Consider the following 18,795-nt stretch of genomic DNA (forward strand, 5'->3'; position numbering starts at 1 on the left):
GGGTCAACTCATATACCTGAACAAGGAAGGATAATCAGTTCTCTTAATGAGGCCAGACTGCTAATGTCAGAGCCACAAATTTGATCTCTACCAAATCTATTCATTTCCAGCTGATCTATGGCCATCATCCCTGCTATCAATTCCCTCTGACCATCTCCCTAAAGCTTCCTAAGAGTTTACTAGTTATGTGTCCAGTTGTCAACTCCAGTATTACTACCAAAAAAAAAAAAATCACCCCACAACCCCCCCACCAAACTCTTAAACAACAAATTCAGCTAATCATGGAATGGAACAGGAACTGAGTAACTAAAATATTTTTTATTGGAGGGATGAGGTTATAAGTGATTTACTCACTAGCAGGGCGATTCATACGATTCTGCTGAGTTACTTATGAGCATGATCTGATTCTAGTTGTCATGGCAACATACAAGAAAAAAGTGGAAGGAGTTCGCGGTTAAATTTTTCTCCAAACAATCCAAAATATTAACTGTAAGTATGAGAATTCTGTAGAAAATGTTATTTAAACTCTTTCTCAGAGCTGCGGTCAGGCCGCAAGTGATGTCTGCCTGCAGCTATTCGGGCAATATAATCCTCTCTGAGACGAGAGCAGAAAAGTGATGAACATTTGCAGAAAAACAGAAATCTTGCTTTGCCCTCAGGACAGCTCCTTCCTACTCCCTCCTCTGTGTTAGTATGCAAGGTGTGAAACACGAAATGTCACATCCATGTCATACTCTAATGCCTATGCACAGCGGAATCAGTGTATAATTCTTTGCCAACATGACTTGGGCTAAAAAAAATCTATTAACCAGAAGAAAAGGTCAAAAACATAATTTTTAGTTTTCCTTCAAATTTTCTACCAAAATGAGGACAAACTGGAAAAAAAAATTTCCCAGGCTTTTAAGACACCATTTTCTCAGTTTTCCAGCAGAAAACTTTATTCAGTGCCCTGAATAAAGATGTCATGGAAAAACATCAAACTCTCTTTTATCATTCCTGAATAAAAACTTACAGCTTCGTCCAGGAAAGGAAACCCATAAAACTTTTTAAGGAGAGGAGCCATTGTTGTATCTTCCTTTACAATATTTTTTCATTGAGACTGTTTTCCAGAGGAGACGTCTATTTCTCACAACTAGGCACTCAGAAAGAAAGAACGTGAAGCAGTGATTGTTATTTCCACACCCAGCAAAAGAGAACTCATTCTGTCAGTGATGGACCACTACTATCTCATTCTGCAGCTCTCTCGCACACACCTCTCGAATCTTTATTTCTTGTGTTGATGACTCAATAGACTTTAGTGACTGAGCCTTTATGTGGGAATTTGACCAAGGCTAATTTTTCCAGTGGCGGGGCAAAAGCTGTCCGCAACCATCAGAATTCGTGTGCGCAGGCTACTAGGTGGGATTAATATATACTCTTGTCCATTTCTCGGCAGGTAGGAGTCATCAAGGTCACCCCAGAACATCTCTAGTCCCAAATGATCAGTACATAGGCTTTGGTGTAAGTACAACTCCAGAGGAGTAGGGGGCTGCTCTGTGCTTATGGAATATGTAAGCACTCGGTTGTTCCTAATTTGTGGTAGATGACACGGCTTTTGGATTAGCTTTCCTCCAATCTGCCACTCTATAATTCACCTGTTTTCATCCTCTTTAATGAGGAAAGAATTACGTTTTCAAATTCCACACAAGTGGCTTCCATCTTTCTCTGTATGTACAGCCCATGTTCAAAGACAAACTGCATCCCGGAACTCAGCAGTCATTGCAACCTAAAGCTTATCATGGTACAATGTTCTTTGGCCTCAGTACATCTATCGGAGATACTGCATTTTTCTTGTGGTCACCTCCAAGCCTTGTCTTTTTACAGTAAAACTATTTATTGCCCTCATCAGGTAATTGGGTCCTGGCATGCAGTGGGGAGCAAACAGACGAGGTCCCTGTCTTCATGTCGTTCATGTCCTAGGGATGGAGACAGGTGTTAGGCAGATAATTATGCAAACTAGTTAGCCTTATCCTGATTAGTTTAACAGGGAGAGAGAGACAAAACAAGTGACAAACAAATTTAAATACTATTACAGATAAACGTTTTCTCTCCTCTCCTCCTTTTTCTCCTTTAAAGAGCTTGGGGGAAAGTGATCAGTATATTCTGTTCACATTACCAATCAGCAACCGTTAAATACCCTGACAACACCAGATGTCGACTCCAAAATGAAAGGCATCTGGTCTAGTGCGAGAGAAACAGCATGCCCAAGCACAGACCTGGGCTCTGAAACGTGCTCTCACACACCTTGGAGGATCCCGGGGAATTTTAGGACAAAAGTAGCAACTGGCGCCCCATCAGCCTGTGCCCTCTGGGGATTTCCTGTGGCTTCAAAGTGCTCCCAGACACAGTGCTTTCTCTTGTAGCTTTTATCAACACAGGATATTCACCAAAGCCAGCATTGTGCCCTTCTGACCACAGCATGGCTGCTGATTTTCTTGGTAAGGGAAAGAGCAGAAATGATATTCGAAGCCCTGGCCAACCGCAAAAGGATTTGTGAACTTGGGAGAGAAAAATAAGCAACTTTGAAGGGCCGGGGGAAGAAAGCTCTGGATGGAGAATCAGGAGACCCAAGTTTTCGCGCTGGCTCCATCACTAAAAATTTGCTCGGAAATGCTGGGCAGGCCATTTCACCTCCCTGGGGGTCCCGTGTTAGGTGAATGAGCTGGTGAGATCATCTCTAGGAAAGACAGGATAGAGAAGTGACTAACAAGGGGACTGCAAGGAGAGGGCAGACGTGGATTTGCATCGCTTCTTTCCCATTTTAGTGGATGAGTAACTCAGGAAGTTATTGCTCTAAGCCTCAGTTGTCTCTTCTGAAAAATGGACATGATTATAGTGCCTACTTCATAGGGTTGTTTCCAGGATAAAATTAAGTAAAGTGCTTATCACAGTGCCTAGCTAAGTGCTGCATGTTACCTGTTGTTTTTAAGTGTTTAAGAAAATTTATAATTGCCTTGAAATTAAGAAATTTACATAACATTTCATGAAAGGGGTAGCCATAATAATGACACCAAAAATTCTACTTACCATTTCTTTTTATGTTTGTCTCGTAAAGTGTGTGTGTGCGTGTGTGTGTAAATGTATGTGTGGGTATATAAGAACACTTGTTGATTCAATAAATATTTAGAGAGTACTTAATATGAAAATAATACTCTGCTAGTGCTATTACTGTGGAGATACAAGTACCATAGAATGTTCACTGCTTAAAGTGTAATTGGAGGTGGGAGTTACACCCACAAAATAACTACACATCTGAAGACACAACATCAAATATGAACTTAGAGAAAAATGGCAAGTACGATGGGATATATGCAAAACCATCCAGAGATCACTATTACTTTCCTGGCTTCAGAAGAGTAGAGATTATGCTAAATTTGCGCTTTGTCTAAATAGAATTAATCACAGAAGTAGTGGAGGGCCTCTATTAGACAGCCTGGCTTCTAAAATGGTCTTCCTATCTATAATTAAAAGAATTCTCCTGCTGGGGCGCCTGGGTGGCGCAGTCGGTTAAGCGTCCGACTTCAGCCAGGTCACGATCTCGTGGTCCGTGACTTCGAGCCCCGCGTCGGGCTCTGGGCTGATGGCTCAGAGCCTGGAGCCTGTTTCCGATTCTGTGTCTCCCTCTCTCTCTGCCCCTCGCCTGTTCATGCTCTGTCTCTCTCTGTCCCAAAAATAAATAAACGTTGAAAAAAAAATTAAAAAAAAAAAAGAATTCTCCTGAATATGTGTAGAAGTCTAAGCTTTTCTTCAAAAAGTATGTTGCATGAGGATGAAAAATAAAACATTAAAACTTGTTTTAAATCACATTATGTGTTATCATTTATGAAATCTATAGTTTGGGGGTTTTGTCAAGTAGGACTGCTCTATTTGTGGTATAATCAGCTGATTAATAAAAACAAGCATTCCGGAGATGTGTGCTGGTCTCCATATGCAGCAGACATGTTTGTCATTGTTTGAAAATATTAAGATGGTATTATGTCCTCAACCACTGGCCTTGGTTATGAAATTTGATTGATTCATGTCCTTTTCTATCCATTTTATAACTTTAATGATAAAAAGACAGCATCTGTATTTGATTTCATGACAAATCGCATCGCAGCTTTGTTTATACATACCTTACTCACATATGGTGAGTGAGTCCATCCTCCTCCTGCATGTATCCCAGGGACAAACATAGCTTGGGGTTGTCAATCAATCAAGCCAGTGGATATTGAAAAGGCCGGTGTCTCCTGTACATGTCTTCATTCTCCTCACCTGATGGGCATCCCAATCCTGAGACACAATTCCACAAGGTCCCAGTGGGCAACCCCCTGGACCACTTTAGTGAACCTTCATCCCTGGTAAGCCTGATTGCTTCTAGAAGCATGGTGGTCATTTTGCTTCACGTGCCATCTTATCACAAGATTTCATATGCCATCCTTTGGAGACATAACTACATCACTGATAACTTCTACCTACCCCCAACTCCTGCCTTCAAAAAACCAAAAAACCAACCAACAAACAAAAAAACTAAACAAAACTCCAGAAATAGTCTTCTTTAAAACATCTCAATTACTTGATAATTGGTCAGAAGAGATCCTCCCTTTCCCTTTAGGCTTGTCTAAGAAAACCAGCTAGCTGATACCCTGAGCTCCAATGCATAATCAATTGTCAGCTGTCCACTAATTACTATTACTGTTTGTGGATATTTAGTATGTTCCAGGCACTGGTAACGGTGCTCATTACATGGATTATTTTATTTAATCTCCACAGTGACCCATGAGGTGGGCACTGTTAATTGTGCTGGGGAATGAGGTTCAGAGAGGTTAAGAGACTTGTCCATGTAAACTGAGCTAAGAAACTGGAGGAAGGGGGATAGAACCCAGTAAGTGGTGCCACTGAGGTCCATGCTATTAGTCACTCTGCACACCTTGTAACACATAGATATATGAGCTGCCAATCACTGGGTGATCATACTGCATTGAAAGAATTTTCCTAACTATTGCATAGCTAATGGAGTAGTGCAACAGTGATTAACAGAACAGACTCTTGAGTCAGAGTGCCAAGCGTTTGTTTCTTACTCTATGACTTCTTATCAGTATGGCTTTGGGTAAGTTACTTAACCTCTCTGACTTCAGTTTTGCCCTGTTCCAAAATGGAAAAATAATAGAATCTTCTTCCAAGGATGCGTATGAGGACTGAACACGATAAAACAGTGCCACGGGCCAGATGCTCAAGGTACAGTGCCACGGGCCAGATGCTCAAGGAAAAGTACTAAGTATCAACTATTATTATTCAATAAAATAAAGCTTGAATATTTGGTAGTCTAAGGAGACATCAGGATACCTTTGTTGGGTGCAGGCTGTGGAGAGGAAACCAGAATAGAAGGCAGTTGCTTGCAAGGAAGAAAAAGGCAAAGTTCTTGGAAACAGGTGCTCAAGGCAGCAGCTTCAGCTGAACCCATCACACAGCCTCCAGCCCGTTGGAATTATTATGTTTTCCCTTTCCTATTAAAGATTCACATCTGGATATAAAGTTCAAACGCAGACTTTGTCAGAACAAGGGTGCACAGGAGCTGCTTCCACAGATAACTTGGCTCCTGTTCACGGTGCCTGGGTTTTATGTCTCTTGTTTGCCTCTGAATTATTTATCCTGAGCATCTGTGTTACATTATCTTTACGTAATGTCACAACAGAAATGGGAGAATGGATGCTCCCTTCTCGTTCACCCACTGAGAGCAAGTGCGCCCTGCAGCTTCCAGGTGTCTTTCCTGCCTTTTGCTCACTTATCCAGCCATCTCCCTGTCAATAATGGCTCATTCCTTCTCTTTGGAAGCTGAGGGAAGCCAGCCTCCAGTCAGCTCAGAGATGACAGACCGTCCCAGCTCTACTTAGAGATAAGCCCAATCGATCTTTTCCAAGAGCTCCATGGTGAATCTGATTGCCTAACCAACTTGTACTGCAGACTGAATTTTGTTTTTCAGCCACCAAAATACAAATTTCTTCTGCATGCTTGTTGGAATCCCATGACCCAGACTGAACAGCACATTTCTCTGAGACCATGATTATTTGACAAGCAATTTCAAAGTGTCACATCTGGAGGTTTCTACAACAAAGCCAAACATGCTAATAACAATTCAACAACTACTATTTATTAGACACTAAATATATGGTAGGAACTAAGTCATACACTTAGTGTAATTAACTCATTTAAATTATACTACAATCCCATGGGACAGGTATCTTATCTTCACTTTAAACAAATGGAAGAAATGCTGCTCAAAGAAGTGACTTGCCTAAGTTCACCACTGAATAGGTAGCAGAGCTAAGATTCAAACCCAAATCTCAGCTCATGATCTTTCTTACTTTTTTTTAAAGTTTATTTATTTTGAGACAGGGAGAGGGAGAGAGAATATCCCAAGTAGGCCCAGCACTGTCAGCACAGAGCCCAATGTGGGGCTTGAATTCATGAATCATGAAACCATGACCTAAGCCGAAATCAAGAGTCAGACACTTAAACGACTGTGTCATCCAGGAGCCACATCTTACTTTTTTATTAATATTTGCATAGTATGCCTTTTGCCATCCTTTTAACTGGGGTGTGCCTTTATATTGAAAATAATTTTCTTCTAAGCAGTATGTAGTTGAGCTCTTATTTAATCCATTTTAAAAATCTCTGATTTTTAATTAGAGTGTTTAGACCGCTTACATTTAATATGATTATCAACATGTTAAATCTATTATTTATTTTATATTTGTCTGGTGGGCTCTTTGTTCATTTTTTTTTTTTTTTTTTTTTACTATTTCTTAGCCTTTGAATTGACTGTTGTTTATTTCATTTTGTCTTACTGTTGATTTACTGGCTCTTCCTCTTTTTAGTGGTTTTTCCAGAATTACAATACAACTTATTAGAGTCTACCTTCAAAAAAAAAATTATATTGCTTCATATATTTCAGCAGAAAATACCCACTTTTCCTCCTGTCTTTTGTATTGTTAGTATATATTTTACTTCTACATTATCTATAAACTGCATAACATGTTATAATTTTTGCTTTATGTATTCAAATAACCCTTAAAGACTTTAAAAAATAAGAAAAAAATCTTTTATGTTTGCCCACATATATACCATTTTTGTGTTCTTCCTTTCTTTCTTCAGTTCCACATTTCTATTTGGCATTATTTTCCTTCTGCCTGAATGACTTAAAGTTGTAGTAAAAGACATGGGGCTCCGTGGTCTGCTTATGGCTATTCCTATTAATTAATTGAGTCCCAATGTCACCATCAGGGGTTACTGTGTGGCAGGTGAGGTAAAACCATGTGAAGCAGGCAGCTTAGCCACAGAAGCATGTAATGCCTGTACACTCATAAACTGGAAACCCTGGCCAAAGTCTGAGATGGATCCTGGAAAAAAAGTCTCCATCAGAAAGCCCAGTTTGGCACCTTTTGAGTTTCCTTTTCTGTGAACAGTCCTTGAATGAGACTGAGCTCAGATTACCACTTTTTAGGAATCTCTTTCTACCCTAACCTATATCTTCATGCCTTTATGGGACAGATGAATGAAAAGTGTAAGATGCCTTCAGCCAGCTGAGTCTTTACATTCGATAGGGACCCCAGGAACGGGGATGTGACTTCTACAGAGAAGCTACTTGTTAGTCCTCCAATTTCACATAACCAGTTCAGCCTTGGGACAGCCATTCAGTGGTGATCATACTGGATGGAAAACTGGGTCTAGTTCCAGGCACTGCCATGGCCTAGCTTCAAAAGTTAGAGATAATTATGATGGGTAATAATGATAAATAATACTAGTTGGGGATTTAGTAAGGTCAATCACTGGTCTAAGAGCTTTACAGGCAGGTTCAGTTAATTCTGATAATAACCCTACTGAGCATCTCTTACTATTTGTGATTATTCCCACATTCTTGTAGAGAGAATTTAAATACCTCGTTCAAGACCATATAGCTATTATGTGTTAGAAGTGGGATTTAACCATTGAAGTTTGGCCTTAGAGTCCACACATCTTAACATTACCCTAGAATACTACTAAGCAAGATGTAGCTTCCCACTTTGTCCAAAGCTGTCATGTTTTCTTCTCCAAACACTCCAGCATCTTGGATCTCTCTCTACTGACTTCCAAGAAGTAGAGGTTCACTTGGTTCCACCTTGTGAGAAAAGATCTCATCCATTTAGAAGAAGGGGAAGCCCACAAAGGCTCAATGCTTCAAGGTCTCACTTTTGGGTTCTCAACATTGGCCAAGAATTTCTGAGATGTTTCTTTTCCTGGGCTTGTGTAGGAAGGACATAGGGGGTGCATGTTTCTTTTGTTTTGTTTGTGCAGGCTGTGGAAACATCTGGCCCAGCTATGCCATCGGTGCTCCAGCAGATAAGCTTTTTATAGAACTTAGCCCCTAAAATGAATGCTACTTGTACAGTAGAACTTATCCCGAGGCACAACTTGTAGACAGTGAATTTCTTTAGAAAGTAGACATCATAAAAAGACATGGCCCTTATAGATGTGGAAACTAAATTAAACAGACCATAATTTTCATTGGCATAACACTCTTAGAGCAGAAGCCTGGGATATTATCCTTTAAAAGGAAGTATTTCCCTCACAGTAACTTAGTGGTCCTGGAGGCTCTTCGAATCATTACATGCAGAAATGGAAGCTGAAGTGTTGAGATACTGAGTGCCTTTAGGCAAATAGGGCAGAGATCTCAGTCCTTGGAGCTATAAAACTTATAGCTGTAACTCATCGGGAAATGGCCTTGGGGAAATCTTGGGATTTGAATCATGGAGAGGAGGGCCAAGACTTGCTTCCTGACAGGGCATGAAATGTCCTACATGAAAATGAAAAAGGAATGCTGGGATCCCATTTTACTTTGGTTGTCGAACGTCTTCTCTCTCCAGAGAAGTTGAGTTGACTGCAACTCAACCCAGTGATATCCCAATTCAAATCTCACCAGCCAAAACACTCTGCCTGTAATAATAGATGACAGGGGGATCTTTGAGGTGGCTGAGCTGGCATAGTGGGTTCATGAGGAAGAAGAAAACATGTGCCATCTGGCAAGCTGTTAATATGGGCAATTTTGCTGCTTCACAGCCAGTATCTTTATTCCAAACCTCTGTCCTAGGCATCATACACTGAAATAGGATTTTATCAAATTTCCCAGCAGAGAGGAAATAACATCTACAAATAACCAGCTATCTGACCTTGGGCATGAAGGTTAGCACTTGTCATTAACCACCCACCTTACTGTGATTCATACACCTTTCTGAGACAGTGGGCAAGGAAAAGGGGGAACATAAGTGATCATGTTTATTCTTCCATTCTTGGCCTCACAAGACTACCTGCAACTCCATTTTTCTATTGGGTTTCTGTTACCCTGATGTCATCTCACCTCTTACAACAGTGAGTTTCTTTTTCAATGGATGATACATTACACAGGATTTGAGTAATCATTATTGGTGACCAAGATCAATAACAAAAATCATTAGAGCCCTGGACTTAGACAAGAAGGGCCCTAGCCCTGTGACCCTCACTTAAGAGACCATGCATACCAGAATACTAAAAAAATTAAAAAATTTAAAGAACACATGGGCCCTTTGCCACTCAAGATCCAGCTCTGTGCACCGAGGCATCATAATCTGTAACTTTAATCCTGTACCCCTGTGACTGACCCTGTTGGGTCTGGGAAAAGGCTTCTTCACACTGCCTGTGTACTCAGTACAAAAATGACTGCTTCCAAATATTGTCAAGATGTGTGGGTAGTTGCTATGGAATGCAGAGAGGTTTTGAGAGACAGAATTTAGGTAAAAGATAAAACAAGTTACTTCATACAAGTCCCCTCAGATTTTGAAAATGAATGGATGCTTGCAAAAAGAAGTGTCATTTTCCATTAGGGTTGAATGTCCATTTTTCTAGATATTCTTCGTGTTTCCAACCTATGATTCTGGAGATGTACACAAATTAGCATGGTATTCATAACAAGTGCATGCAGCAGGTGAAGAATATTGTACAATATTAAGTTATTCATATTATTCACACATGTATGCATGTTGGTCTACTCCAGATACATCATGCATGAACTGTGTCACTGATGCTTTACGTTGCCAAGTAGGTGGATATTGAAGGCTAGCGTTGCCAAGAGTATTATTTTTATAAGTGGAGGCAAGATAATTTGATTGAAATAAAACATTGTAAGACTTTGGTCTTTAAAAATAATCGAGTTGTAATGTACAATTTCAATCAATGTTTTACTCCTAAGTTTAACAATTGCTTCTGGATAATTAAGAAAAATAACATTATGAGTACACTAGAAAGTTTAATCTCAATTTTTTACATTTAATTTGCATTTCTGATTGAATAGCATTTCATCTTTGATCCTTTAGATTACTGTCAATAGAATATAAAATAAGTGAAAATTATAACAATTAGTAATTTTGCTTAAATGGAGGCCAGTGAAATAACCTTTGCAATAAATATGTAATCATTTAAGAAATGTCCTTATTTTATTGCTCCTATAAACAACACTATCTTTTTAAGAATTTTTTTTTAATGTTTTACTTATTTTTAAGACAGAGACAGAGCATGAGCAGGGGAGAGGCAGAGAGAGAGAATCCGAAGCAGGCTCCAGGCTCTGAGCTGTCAGCACAGAGCCCGACGCGGGGCTCAAACTCACAAACTGTGAGATCATGACCTGAGCCGGAGTTGGACGCTCAACCGACTGAACCACCCAGGCGCCCCAACACTATCTTAATAACAGACCACCCAGAACAGCACTCATAGTAATGAAATTTAGTTGCCTTTGATATTTGGCAAACTGTCAGTCTTATAAAATAGATATACATATTTTGAATTTGCATAACGAAGACTTATTTGCCAAGGTAGGAGAACAGATTATGCTTTATTTAATACTTTGTTAGACTGATTTATAACTTTTAAACACTTAGAAGTTTTGTATGTAGGCTTCCATTTATTCTCTTGCCCCAGACCCTACAAATATTAGGGTCACAAATGAGGGGAACAAGAATTCTTTCCAGAGTCACAATTTGTGACACCTATCTCTTGAGAAGTGACCATGATCACCCTCTGAAAGGACTATTTTACAGTGTTGTCCTCTTGACTCATCCTCACAACTTAATATGAATAGTGCCATTTTTATAGCTAAAAAGTTGTAGACACGGATTTACTTTTCTATTAACCTTGACAAACTTAAAGGACGTTAGGGTTTAAAAATCTTGGAATTTGTTTCTGCAGCCACCACTAGTGAATTCAGTTCACACATCTCGCTAAGTTTCAGGCACCTATTCTTCTCCTACCTTCCCCAGACCAAACAGTGTCTCTATCCCTTTTCAGAGTCCACTCTGAACCTTTAGTTTTCCACTCTGGACCTTTGTCTACCGTGGCTTTCTTAATTTTCCACTCTGGACCTTTGCCTACCTTGGCTTCCTCTCAATACCAACATTCTCCTGCTCTGCCTTTCCTCCTGGGTTTGCTCTTAACCTGGCATGAAGGCTTCCCTATGTCTTGAGCGATCTTATTAAGTCTCTTGCCATGGAAAGGGGCAAGGATAAGCTCCCCTCTTGGAGCAGAAAGGCGCTAGTAACCTCAGACTCAAGTACGTGCCCCAAGGCACAAGAAGAACTGTATAGGTATTAGCTTCTGCTGCTGCAAGATGCAGGTTGAGGACAGAGGTGTGAAGGATCCCATCTATGTGTGCTTCCTTAGGATAAGTTACTGGGGTTGCAATAATATACCAGTTTGAAATGACATAAATAGCAGGATAATTTATATATTAACTTGGGTTTGTTTTTGCTGTAGTTTTTCCTTCACCCATTTCAGGCAAAGAGGTTTTATGTGTTTTTTTTTTTTTTCTTGTGCTGACAAATTTTGCAGGGCCAAATAAGAAATGGCAGAAGGAAATCACTCTTTCCTTTCTCTTCTGAAAGTTTGAGCTCATGGAAAATAAGGTGTTAGGTATTTCTAGAGAGGGAGAGGGGGAAATAGCACACTTTGAGGACAGCAAGAAAAGGAGGAATTTTTTTTTTAAATCTCTAGACTGGGATGGAAGTCAGAAGACCCCATGAGCAGAGGGGACCTATGCCTTACCACATGACAGTTTCTTATCATAGATCCAAAGCCTTAGAGGCATGATGTTCAGTTCACACATCTTCAGGTATGCTTAACAAAACCAAACCTTAGCTCTGGGATTCCCATTCTTGCCTCTGTGCCCCAAATGTGACAACACAATTGTTGGTTTTAAGCGACTTTGTGGGGATAGACAAATGCCTTGAGGGTCCAGGGAGTTCTAAGGACTGGGACTAAAATTCTAGCCAGTCCAGTAAAATGAGGGTTTATAATGTAAAGTTTTTAATTTTTTTTTTTAATTTGGAGGTATCTTTGGATTTACAGAAAAATTGCAAAGATAATATAAAGAGTTGCCACATGGACCTCACCCAATTTCCCTTTTCCTACCATCTTACATTACCATGGAACATTTGTCAAAACTAAGAAATGGACATTGGTACACAAGTATTTTTTAAAATGTATTTTTGGGACAGAGAGAGACACACAGCACAAATGGGGAAGGGACACAGAGAGACTGAGACACAGAATCTGAAGCAGGCTTCAGGCTCTGAGCAGTTAGCACAGAGCACAATGCGGGGCTCGAGCTCATAGACCACAGGATCGTGACCTGAGCCGAAGTCTGATGCTCAACCGACTGATTCATCCAGGCGCCCTAGTACACAACTATTTAATAAACTCCAAACTTTATTTAGATTTCATCAGTTTTCCCACTGATATCCTCTTTCTATTCCAGGATCCAATCCAAGGTACCACATTGCATTTGTTTTCATGTCTTCCCTATCTCCTCAGATCCATGACAGTTTCTCAGTCTCTCCTTGTTTTCATGACCTTGACAGTCTTGACGATCAGTGGTCAGGTACTTTGTAGGAAGTCCTCGAGTGGGGCTTTTCTCATGTTCTTCTTATGATTAGATTTGGATCATGGGTTTTGGAACAAATAACAGAAGGCAAGTGCCCTTCTCATCACAGCATGTCAGGGGTATAAAGATCTTTTTTTAAATAAAGAAAATTGACAATATTTACACATCAGAATTTTTAGATGAAGATTCATTGCTATTTATATATTCATATATAAAAGGAGTTTAGACCACCACCTAAGAAAATCATTACTATAATTAGTACAATTGAAGAAAAATTTAAAAGCTCCTGAAGTTCTTCTAGGTTGGTAAACATTTCATCAAAGCTTCTAACAGACATTTTTATGAGTTCCACTGCGATTCTGCGACTATTTACAAAGGATTTCTTAAGTATTGCAGAAGTCTGTTGAAATCTCATCAAAAATAACTTTCTTACTTTCCATACTATTAATGGCTCTTAGGGCCAAAGAAAATCACTTTTGTCTGAGTCTTCAGGAAAAAGAAAAAAAGTATATAAACTACAAACACACTATGTGTTAGGGGCTCACACCAGCATTCTCCATTTGTAGTTTCTAGGATACAGGAATTTGTTCATAATAACTTGAGTTTTAACAGTGTAGAAAAAACAGGATTCATTATAAAAACCATGAGAAGGACATTAACCAAGGTTATTAAAAAACAATTATTCCTTACCGCTTTTTCACCACAACTTTCAGCCCTTGGCATCATCCAGGTCACCATGTAGGCATTAATCAAAATGTTTCCTCTAATGTTGCTAGAAATTCTGACTCATGGAAAATGACTGATGGTTCCTTCCCAGAGATCAGATGGCTGTGTCTTACAGAAGCTGAATATGTGACTAGGGCAGGGAGCATTCACAAGGCTGAACAACTGCTCAGCAACAGGTGTATATCTGTTCTGATCAGGATGACACCCCACCTTTCTTCGTCACACTTCCTTACTCTTATAAAAGGGTTTCGGGATATTGACATATGTCTCTTTCACTGTATGTATAGAAACCTAGAGGCTTTATAGAACAGGTGTTGCTTAATTGTTATTTTAAATAGTAATGATCTAATCACAAGGAACGCTAAAACTGATAGTCTTTAAGTAGGCAAGTTTTAGTGTGTAATGATGGAGTCATCAGAGTAAGAGAGAAGGTTCAGGCTGTCCCACAGAGCAATGAATCACTATACGCTTGGTCTGTTTGGCCACAAGGGCACATTTTCCTCTGACCAATGAGCACTTACATACCACCCTGCTCTCTCCCCTGCTGAGGGCAGGGAGATCATTGTTTACTGTATGGAGGAGTCTCTGCCATCAATATCTTTCCCACTGGTTATCTTTTTACTCACAAGAAACAGTTTGATAATATTTTAAAAGAGCAAGAAAAAAAATAATAAGGGATGTATACAATGGTTAAAACACCCAGTGAAATGTCAAAATGCAAGACACATCGCAGTGTCAGGTCAACGTGTGGAAGAGTCTGGGCAGAGCTACGTAGACAGCAAATCTTAAGGACAGGGAGGAGAAATTCTACAAGATATATGCACTGTATGTTTACTGCAGCATTATTTACAATAGCCAAGAAAAGGAAGCAACCCAAGTATTCACTGAGATGAATGGATACACAATGGACTATCATTCAGCCATAACAAACAGTGAAATCTTGTCATTTGTGGCGACAGGGATGGACATAGAGGGCATTATGCTAAGTGGCATTTTGTCTAAAAAGAAAGGTCAGAAAGAAAGAAACAAAATTAGGGCAGAGGAAAAGAAGAGAAAGATAAAAGAACAACTCAAGTGTGTTCCTAATTTTATCATAACTGTCTTGGCTAATTCAGTCAGTTTTGCATCTTTAATGGATTGTTTGAAAAAATGATGTTTGTACCAACTAAAAGTTAAGTAGTTAGGAGACTCTGGAGATAATACCTATCTATGTGTCTTCATAAAAAGGGTGAAAATAGAGATATTTCTGAATTGAATATTTTAAGTATATCTGGGAGAACATTATCTAAAATCTCCATTACAAGTATGATTTGAATCTACTCCCATAGTTCTGAAGTCATATAAGTAAGCCTTAGGGAAAGAAATGGATTTTTGCATGCCCCTGATGTTTTATCCATAGCCCACACAATAGAAATATAGCATAATGCCCAAACATATGCCTGTGTTCTGATCTATGAATTCTACTTACAGGTCTGCATTCTATAGAAATCTGCTTAGGTAGGTAAAGGTAAAGCGAACCAAGTTCCCTTAAGCATTGTTTGCAACAGTAAAAAGCAGGAAACAACTTTAATGTCTATCAATAGAGAACTAGCTAAATGTATTCTGGTACATCCACATAATGGAATTCTGTCGAACAGTTAAGATTAGGTACGTGTGTGTGTGTGTGTATGTACATATATATGTACATATATGAGTGTGTGTGTGTTTTCATTCCTTTTTTTTAAATGTTTATTTCTGAGAGGGAGAGAGAAACAGAAGGCGAGTGGGGGAGGAGCAGAGAGAAGAGGGAGACTCAGAATCTGAAGCAGGCTCAGGCTCCAAGTTCTCAGCACAGAGCCCAATGTGGGACTCAAACCCATGAACCGTGAGATCAGGACCTGAGCCAATGTTGGTTGCTTAACCGACTGAGCCAGGTAGATCTATGTTTTCTAACATGAAGAAATTTTTGTGATTACGTGAAAGAAATGGACGTCAAAATTTTGTATACACGCATATCTCTGTGTGTGTATACTTGTGCATACAATTATTTACATATAAACACATAATAAAAGGTTTGAAAAGACATTGCTTTGAATGTTAATAAATTGCTGAATGTGTACATTATAGGGATTTAAATTTCTTCATTTTTCCATAATTTTTAGATAGTTTAATATAATAAGCTCATATCACTTTTTGGAATAATACAATGAAGATTAAAGCAAGCACAAAGTCCACAGTAAAGAACTGTAGAGTATTGTTGCTGATGGGAATGGAGAGATGTTTCAACTTTACAAAGTTCATGGAACTCTTCCATTGTACAGAAGAGAAAACTAAGACCCAGAAGGGAATATCTAGCAGTTGGATTTAGGACTCCTTCCCATCATCCTCCTGCCTTTAACACCCGGCAGGTGCTCAATGATTGATGTAATTGGTTGATCTTGATGCGGAGGAGCCCGGGTGAGATCTCATTCCACTGTTGAGCTGTGGCAGAAAATCTCACAGTGGGCACAGAGATGGTTCAATTTTTCCCTCTGTGCTCATTATTCAAGCCTCAGATTTACGCTGATTGAGACATCTTTTTCAAGAGCAAAGTAATTGATAGAAATCTTAGGTAATGTAAGATTTCTTCTGACTGGGAGTATATTTCATTACCCCTACACTCAGGGGCTATTTTATGAGTGTTCACTGAGAGAAATATTTGCCCTAATTTTATTTAGACCCTATCTTATATAAAATTTATCTTGATAGAGGGACCAGAGCTGGAGTTGTTAAAAAGAATGTTCTAGATACAATTATTATTTTTCCCTTTAAGTTTGGAGTGTAAAATAATGTATTGTTGAGAAACAAAGTATGATGATAATGAGGAATTTGAAAAATTGTTTTCTATAAGCAGGCAAAATGCTCACAGCAGAAGTTTAGATTCCAGTTGTATGTTCAACAGTGGGCTTCTGAAGCTAAGTTTTGTGGTCTCTTGATGATGGAGTAGCCAAAAAAGGTGACGGGGTGGGGGAGGCTGCCTGTTGGAGCTCCATGACTGTCAAGAGACCGTTAAATTTTTCAGTCTGAAATGGAGCAGAACTCTTGCATTTTGCCCAATTTCCCAGTTCAGTGGTTTACTAAGAAATGACCAGGAGTTATGGTAACCAATGGCAGAATCTTCTGTTATCTTGCCTTGGCCAGGAACTGGAAGTCACAAAACCCAGGGCATCTTTATCAAAGAATTAGCAGAGCCACACACACAAAAACCTTATTTTCTGCCTCAACTTCAATGGCACTGACATCAATGTAGTTGTTAGCACAAAATGGGGGGGGGGGGAATCATGATCGTAGGGGAGAAATAACTCTCTACAATCATCTTTCTTGCCAACAGCTTACGGCTTGAAAAACTATTATTCAGAGAGAGAAAGTTTTATATTTATTAGATAAATCAGAGCCAACCCAGGAGGTGTTTGACAGGAGACATTTAATTTCCTCCTCAGTAGGATATCTTACTCAATAGACGGTGGTTCAGCTGATCCTTTATCCACTGTGTGGAAAAGTGGTGGGAACTGTAAATTGATTGCATTAAGTAACCAGAGCACTGAACTTTCTTGTCCTAGGTTTGTTTTTTCCTCTAGTTTTTTTTTTTTTTTTTCCTTTAACCTTCTACAGAATGAGTGATCTCCACAGCGGTGTGACTCATATGTCCCTTTACCTTTTGGGACATTATTTACTTTGCACAAAATATTCCAGTGTAAAAACTGTTAAACTAAAACCAGGATTCAAATGTTATTGCTCTGTGAGGATTTAAAATTTTTCAGTACGTCTAATTCTCCTGAAAATATGTGACCCTGAAATATAGAAGTACATGGACACACAGGACTGAAAAAGCTGAATGAGAACTACAGTCTTCTCTCAATACTTTATTTTGTGCCAATGTTGTGTTTTACATCAATATAATTATGCATTATGGTATAAGGAGCCCTGGATTGGAAGACAAAAGACCTGGGTTCTAGTTTCAGCTCTGACTCTAAATAGATGTGTGATTTTGAACAAGTAACTGCATTAATTTTCCATGGCTGCTGTAACAAATTACCACAGATTTAGCTGTTTACAATAACTCAAATTTATTATCTCACCATTCTGTAGATCATAAATCCAGTAAACAGGACTGGTCTTTCTGCTCTGAGTTCCCCAAGGCTCAAATCAAGGTGTTGGCCAGTGAGGAAAATTATCTGGCATGTCTGGGGAAATATCTACTTCCCACCTCATTCATTCTTTGCAGGTAATTTGGAGATTTGGGTCCATACAGTTGTGGAACTACCGTTTCCCTGCTCGCTGTCAGCCAGGGGTTATTCTCAGCTTCTAGGTGTCCCCTACCTTCTCTATTGGTTCCTTTTATTTTTCAAACTCAACAGTGAGTTGAGTCCCTCCCAGATATCATATCTTTCCTGCCTCTTCTGCTGCTGGGTCTTTCTGACTCCAGCCAGAGAAAATTTCTGCTTTCAAGGGCTCAAGTGAGTAGATTGGGCCACCCAGATGATTCAGAGTAAATCCCACCATCTCAAGGTCCAACCTCAATTCCAATTACAGAGTTCCTTTTACTGTGTAAGGGCATGCATTCACAGGTTCTGGAAATTAAAGTGTGGACATCTTTGGGGGGACTATTGTTCTGCCTATCCTATCCCCCTTCTCTGGGCTGCCTCAGCTTCTTCACCTCTAAAAGAAGGGGGTTGAATGAAATTAGTGTTTCTCAAAATGTGTGGGAGACTTCCTCTGGAAGACCACACCAGAAGTAGTGGGACCTGGATGTGAATGTGACGTTCAGTCCCATGGATTTACGCACTGAAACTGTTATTCCTATGTCATTCTTTTTGAAGTGTTCCTATAAAGACAAGGGAAAATCTGGATGGTACAAAGATTTCTTCTACAGTGATCTGATACTTGCCTATGTCTTTTCTCACTGGAGGGGGTGTAGGGAGGAGAAAGAATGGGACTCAGGCCCCAGGTTGAGGTGGAAGCAATCTACCTAGTTAAATTCGACTATGTGATTTTTCTTTATTGTATTCATTCAACTGCTATCTTCCACTTATGGCAAATTGATATTGGTTGTCTATTTACAACACTTACAACATTTTAATTTTAAAACC

The 18,795-nt window shown here is 39.4% G+C and overlaps 1 protein-coding gene across 1 annotated transcript in view; it reads right to left on the reverse strand.

Annotated features, from left to right (window-relative positions):
• Nucleotides 1-916: 916 nt before the first annotated feature.
• The window catches only part of SUCLG2 (succinate-CoA ligase GDP-forming subunit beta), a 482,508-nt gene continuing 464,629 nt past the window's right edge, over nucleotides 917-18,795 (reverse strand). The window contains exon 17 of the transcript XR_006593885.1: nucleotides 917-1,955. The gene's annotated coding sequence lies outside the window, so the exon portion shown is untranslated. The remainder of the gene's footprint in view (nucleotides 1,956-18,795) is intronic.

Source organism: Felis catus, chromosome A2 (genome assembly GCF_018350175.1).
Source record: "Felis catus isolate Fca126 chromosome A2, F.catus_Fca126_mat1.0, whole genome shotgun sequence".
NCBI classification, from domain to species: domain Eukaryota; kingdom Metazoa; phylum Chordata; class Mammalia; order Carnivora; family Felidae; genus Felis; species Felis catus.